Below are 7,546 nucleotides of genomic sequence, written 5' to 3' on the forward strand. Positions count from 1 at the left end.
CATTTTTTGGAATGTCCAAGGACTTATTTGTTTCAAAATTTGTCCAAGAACTTATTTAACATATTTTGGAATGTCCAATGACTTATTTGTTCCAAAAAATTGTCCAAGGACTTATTTAACATGTTTTGGAATGTCCAAAGACTTATTTGTTCAAAAAAAGTCTAAGAACTTAATCATTCCAAACAAGAAGTCCATTGATTTTTATTGTACTTTTCCCTTTAAATTAATATGGTTTATATTTTTTTTATCCACAGTGATTTGAAAATAATGATAAAAAAAAAAAAGATGATATCCTAGGTAGTATTTTTTTTTATCTATTGACTCCCTTCCTATGATGAAATAACAAAAATTCCATTCACCTAGTTAAGTACGGGGGCATTTTAATTTTGTTTACAATTTTTTTTGTCTTTATCCTTATTAAGAATAAAAAGAAATTATATTAATTGTAATATATATATATATATATATATATAGGGTTGGGTTCACGTGAGACCAAGGGTTTTTCGTGAGACCCGTAAGACCAATTTATGTTTATTGATCAACTTTATAAGATAATGATCTAATGGTCTAAAGTTGCACGGTGACAATTTTGTAATTATTGAGAAGTCTCGTGGTATTTATGAATGTTCAGATCCGACGATTGTAGATCTAATCCAATGGTTGAGAATTGGTCTTACGGGTCTCACGAAAAAGCATTGGTCTCATATGATCCCAAGTCTATATATATATATATATATAATACATTACATATACAGAGTTGAGTTCATGTAAGACCAAAAGTTTTTCGTGAGACCCGTAAGACCAATTTATGTTCATTGATCAACTTTATAAGCTAATGATCTAATGGTCTAAAGTTGTACGGTGACAATTTTGTGATTATTGAGAAGTCTCGTGACAATTTTGTGATTATAAATGTTTAGATTGTAGATCTAATTTAAGGGTTGAAAATTGGTATTACAGGTCTCACAAAAAACCTTTGGTCTCACATAATCCCAAGTCTACGTATACATATAAATACATATACGAAGATCACAAATAAACCCTCCGAACCAACACCCCACCCTCCGATCTCCAACCTGCTCCCAACGATGTCGATCACCATCTCTAGATACCCTCACCACCATGAAGTCACCATTGACTTCATCATCCACCACCTATTTCTCCAGGGTGCAGGTACTGTTACGAGTATACGAGACCCTAAAGGGAAAGGAAGCCAAAGTGAGGGCTGGAGAAATCAACGACTTGTCTTCCACTGATGCTCCAACCTCCATCTTCGTGGTCTTCGTCGAAGACCTTCCCCACACTAACCATCCTCCTGTTTCTTTTTCTCGTATCCCCTCGTTTCCCCGGTCCTCATCATCGTCATCTTCCCCAGGCCCTGGTAGTTCTGATGTGGAACCACAGGGGCGATCAGAACGAAGAGGGTGGAAGACGATCTCAGGGAAGAGGAAGGAACCATAGGGATGATTTGGAACCACTAGTAGTTTTATTTCCCCACCGTATGATCCATACCAGCAATTGATCCATCTTTTTCGATGGAGACAAACAACATGAAAGGTTTAGACAGAGGCGGGGTTATGATGGGTTTAGAAAGAGATGGGATTACGATGGGTTACGAGGAAAGGGGTGAGGTGGGGTGGGAGAAAGACTAGAAATGGCCACATGGGTGGAGACAAGTGCTGCAAGCTGGTGTGTGTGCATATATATGCATGTACAAAATCATGGTTAGAGATGGTGACCGACGCCAGAGATTGTGAGCCAAAGATATAAACCACAGGGACCAAATACGTAATTTACTCTATAATATATATAAATTGTTTGAATGATTTGAATCTGAAACACTTGAGTACCCTTAAAAATATAAACTTTAGATATCTATACTCTGGCGAAGTAAATAAAAGTTTGCCTCAATTTGGTACCGCTCTCTTCCTTTTTTGAACCCATTTTTAAAGATATAGACTTTAAAGTCGAAATCAAAGAATTGAATTTTAGACAACATTTAGGGTTTGTTGATCTTCTCTCTCTCAATGATTTGATGATGATTCTTTTTACCTTACGAAGTGTACTATCTCTGTATTCAGCTTTAGCAATTATCACTGACTCTGTTCAGTGATCATTGAACATGTATTGTAATTCGTTCAGAGACTGATATCCTGCAGAAAGACAAAACTCATACCACAGATCCTTCAGCAATATCAAAGATAGAAGCTGAAGATAGAGACCAACAAATTCGTGATCTGAAGCGGTTTTCAGTGATAACAAGCTCGTCTACACAAGTGTGAAATCTACTCAAGATTCAGCGAACACTTAAGTTTATGATCTGAAGCGGTTTTTAGTGATAACAAGCTCGTCTACACAAGTGTGAAATCTACTCAAGATTCAGCGAACACTTAAGTTTATGATCTGAAGCGGTTTTTAGTGATAACAAGCTCGTCTACACAAGTGTGAAATCTACTCAAGATTCAACGAACACTGATGAAACCTTCAACGTCATTGCAGTGTCAACGATTAAATGAATCTTGTTAAACAAGATAGTTTTTTTTTTCCTTCTGCACACAAAGAACAAACCCATACATTTCAAAGTAAAGTACTGTATGGAGTCACTCTATTGTCTCAAAGTGTACTTACCTATTTTATAAAATAAGACTGTTCATATATAGCCAAAAGATTGTAAACTACAACAAAGGACAAACTTTTCTCTTAAAGCTTGCCACGTGTTTTGTATATATTCTAAATTGCATTTAATGCAATGGGTATAAATAGCTGAGCAGTTCTCTCTTCTCAGTAATCCTCTTTAACACATCCAAGCATCCTTGCTTTGAAGATCTTACCCAAGAAGATACTCCTCCCTCTATACCATCTCTCTAAGAGAAAGACTTCTATTATAATAAGTGAAGAACACAATACTTCTTACCCTATTTCTTGTAGAAAGTCTTTTCTTTATTGCTATTTGTAATCTGTGTGCTATCTTTGATTGTTTAGATAAGTTTTGTATCTTATCTCTTCCGTAAACAATCTGTAAAAATATGTATTGATCTTTTTTATCAATATAAGTTTTTAAAAGTGAAAGCTGTTGTGTTTGTATTCATCCCTATCTCTTTTACAAACTGTTATCTGTAAACTCTTGTAAATCCGGCTAAGACCAACAAGGTTCCTCAAACAATGTGATATCTCACATTGGGTAAATCCTTAACCCTCCCCCCTCTTACTAAGACTACATAATGTTCTTGTTCTAGTGTCCTAAGCGTAGAGGAACCATACCAATCCATCTCGAACTTGGTGGTTAAACTCTACTACAGTGAGACTGTCTCTTAGCCAGTATGTCCTGACACAAGGTTAGAATTCTAGCTCGTAGAGGAACTACATCAATCCATCCCGAACTTTGGTTAAACTCTTAGCCAAGGCTTAGCTCAGGACCCCATTACTCGTCGTATTTGGTTTGGTATTACTATCGTGCATGAGTCAAAATATGGTTTTTGGATATGGAATTTGTGGCGTCAACCTATATATATATATATATATATATATATATTTAATTAGGGTAAAGACAAAAAGGCGAAAAAGACCTAAATGTCCCTAGACTTAACTAGCCTAACAAAAAAAAATTAACGAATGATAGGGACCCAACAGATGTGAAAATGCGTACCAGAGGTACCAAATATGTAATTATTTTGATTTGAGGACCACTATGCATAGTGTAACCATGGAGACCAAATTCATAATTTACTCCTAATAGAAATAAACATTTTTAGGCTTTAAATATATCTTATAACCATTTTTTTCTCAAATTTCAAAAATATCATAAGGTCCGTACGTGACATCTCCTCAATTTGTGGAGGGGTCAAAATGAAAAAAAACTTTATGAACAAAGTCCGCAAGTGTAGGGATCAAATCTGTAAATTAGATAAAGGTCCACAAGTGGCACCTCCAACACTTGTGAAAGTGTTGAGATTAACTTATAGATTTGCTCCCGCATTTGTGAACCTGATTCTGAAACTTTTCTTTTTCACATTTTGACCCCTCTGCAAATTGAAGAGGTGTCATTTGCGGACCTAGTGACATTTTTAAAATATTGAGAGATAAATGGCTAAGAGATGAATCTAAAATCTGAAAATGGTTATTTTAATTAATTTACCGACCTTTTTAATGTTAGAATCATGTTAAATCATACATAAAAAATATAAAAAGTAAGTATTGATACTGATGTGTGTAAGGGGAGATTTAGTGGTCGTTTAACAAACACTTATCCAAGTAAGCGCTTACCAAGTCACATGATCTTACTGGATGCATATTTCCAGAAAAAAATTCAAAGCTCATTGTTTCGAATTCGTATGTTTGTGAAGCAGTCATAGAGCTCCTTCTCTTCGTGATGGTAACCATTCGCCTCCCTCCATAAACGAGGATGATGGTTCCATTCCCCATATTTTTGAAGGAAATGACTGAAGAGGCTTCAAAAAAAATTCGAAAGAGATCAAGAGGAGGGGACTACGGTTGCCATAGGAAAGGGATGAAGATGATGTAGGTGCAATTCGCTGAAGTCTTTAGCTAGGGTTTTTTTTGGAAATGCTTTAGAAAAAGATCGTTAGAATATCCATCTAATTAATTTTTTTTTACTTTTTTGCCACATATTTTAAGGTAACCGGTTACCTGCTCATCACATTAACGAGTCTTTTAAATAAATGAAAAGTTTGCCTCAAACCCTAAAATGAATTATTTGAAAATTGGTTTTCCAAAATAGGAATCACGATAAAGTTGGTTTTATATCGATGCAAAATTTCTTTTTATTTCTACATAAATTGTCTAAGAGCATCTCGAACAAACCACAAAATAAAGAGGTTTCACCGACGGAAAAATGCGTCAGTAATCCGTAAGAAAAAACCATCACCGGAGGATTACTGGCAGATTTCATTATCGGAGAAAGTGTGGTCGGTGATTGTGATTACTAGCAGATTTTTAATCACTGACGAAAAATCCATTGGTGATGGTCAATCTGTCGATGATCCGTCACAAAACAATCAGTAATTATTAGCATATAATTTTATGTCTGTGAAGCCTCTTTGTTTTGTAGTGACATGTATGCTAAAATAAAGGTTTTGTAAATTTAAATGATATTTTTGCTTCAAGATTTATGTTATCATGTAAGCTAAAATAGAAAATATAAGAGAGATGGTGAAAATCTCTAAAACTCCATATGTAAGAGAGAAAAATAATATTTAATTATTTCTCGTCAAATACGAGACAATGAAATGGAAAGTTTAGAAAAAAAATTATTAAATATATTAAATATTTTAACAATATAACTAATGTTGGATTTATAGAACAGAGTTGCCGTTGGAGTTGAATATAATTTTTTTTTAAAGATTTTGACTTCTGATACTCTAATTTAGAAAAAATTATAGAATATCTATTGGAGATGCTCTAAAGGTTGTTATTTATGTCTGAATCAGATAAAACTATGCATTAAAATGTAAAAATAAGTATTGATGTTGATATGTGTCAGGAGAAAATTAGTAGGTAAAGATGCATCTGGCTTACTGCTTAAAGGGAAAAATAGATTTAGAAAAAAAAATAAGTTAATAAGTTATTATATGGAGTTTATTAGTTAGTTTTATTGGGTTTCGAGAAACTATAAGTGAACTATCACTACAAAATAAATGTATTCCCAGAAATTATCTAGTGAAATTTATGTTGGTGATTATCGACGGATCCCCCATAAAATACCAATGATTCGGTAAAATTCGATATTTTTCGAAAAAATTCCAATGACTCACCTAGAGAATTCATGTGTTTTCTGTTACTGATTTGAATTACCTATCAACAATTTACTCACCAACTTTTGTGACGGTTTTGTAACGAACCATCTTTTAGCAACAAATTCCCCAGGGAAAAGTCTACATGCAAAAGTATTTCATTTAATGGTGTATAAAATAACTTGTAACACTAAATTTTAAGCCATTTTGGTTAATAAGCGGCATCTAAAGCTTAAAAAATAAGATAATTCTACGAAATTAATCATTTATCACCTTTAAAAATCACAATCTTTTTTACACTATGATGGAATATTTTAGTGGTTGTATCGGCTACCACTCCGTTACAATCTGATCCCTTAAATATAAACCCGTTTACATACATGCATGTGATATGTATTATTAAAATCCAAGTGATGTATTAAACTCAAGAAACACATAAATATGTACACAAAATAAAATCTTTATAGAATAATAAATATGATTTTGTATATAAATCGTTGAACTTGTATTCCATAATGTATAACTAATCATAGCTTTAGAAAATGTAATCTTGCTTCGTGTAAGAATGGGCATGTACACGAGATTTTAAGCTCGAAACCATGATACGACCATTTGATTTCAATCGTTTGTTCTTTAACCTCTAAAACAATCTATTCACCCAATATCATACTTTAGCGTAAAATAGATACTCCACTTCATATAATGAAAATGTCTTACATCTTGATCAGTTATAAATAATATCAGAATTATTTACCAGAAAGGAAAAAAGAAACTTTTCAGCTAGCTTTTGATCATCAACCAACTACCATAACAATCTTCTTTTAAAATCAATTAGCTATAAACACTAAACATTCGTGGTTTTTATTCTCATGTTTCCGAATTTAATTTTTTATAATATGTATTATCTAAGGTAGCTTGGTACTCAAGCAACCTATATATATATATATATATATATCATGAATGTTGTAATGAAGATTGACCCTTATCTCATAGACAACATGCTAAAAAAGTTAGGGTTTTGATGAGGCTTAAATGTTTAATTGGTAAGAGTAGCATATAATTAAGTTTGATTGATGATGATTTGTAGCTCACTTGTTGTCTTCTAGGGATAAGCATGCAACTATCATCTTTAATCCTATTATCATGATGTTTTTTGTGTTTATCTTTTAGTATTAATTATTAATTATTAAATATTAAATGGTGGCCCCATTTCATGCTATACATAATTCAAAACCCACAAATGAAATACCCCCATTTGAGTGGACAAACTTTTGTTGGTATTTTAGTAGATATTGTGTGAGTCAACAAAGAGAATAAAGGTAAGGAGCAAAATCAAATAAAATAAAGAAACATTTGCATAATACAAGATTAGTTAGGGTTTTTTTTGGATGATATACATATAAAATATCGTAATCGATGACTTCCTAGATATCATTTAGAAATATGACGTTTGTCATTTCATAATAAAAATTGTAATATTTAATTTTGAAAACTAAAAAGGCTCTAATATTTCTAAAATGACATGTTATGGTATAGGTATATATAATTTTATTTATTTACTAAATAGCATAATACATTATATGAAAGATATATTGCACTAATCATGAGAAATAGAATCAAGTTGACTATGTTTGTTTCATAATTGATTATGATCATGTTAAGGTGATGTACTTAGCTTATACGATTTGCCAACGTTGGAGGACCATGATTTCCAATTCAAATCTCCTCAAGTAAGGTCATATATATATATATATATATATATATATATATATATATATATATATACATACTAGAAG

This window comes from Cynara cardunculus (assembly GCF_001531365.2).
Source record: "Cynara cardunculus var. scolymus isolate 2C chromosome LG 12, CcrdV1, whole genome shotgun sequence".
In the NCBI taxonomy this organism is placed as follows: Eukaryota; Viridiplantae; Streptophyta; class Magnoliopsida; order Asterales; family Asteraceae; genus Cynara; species Cynara cardunculus.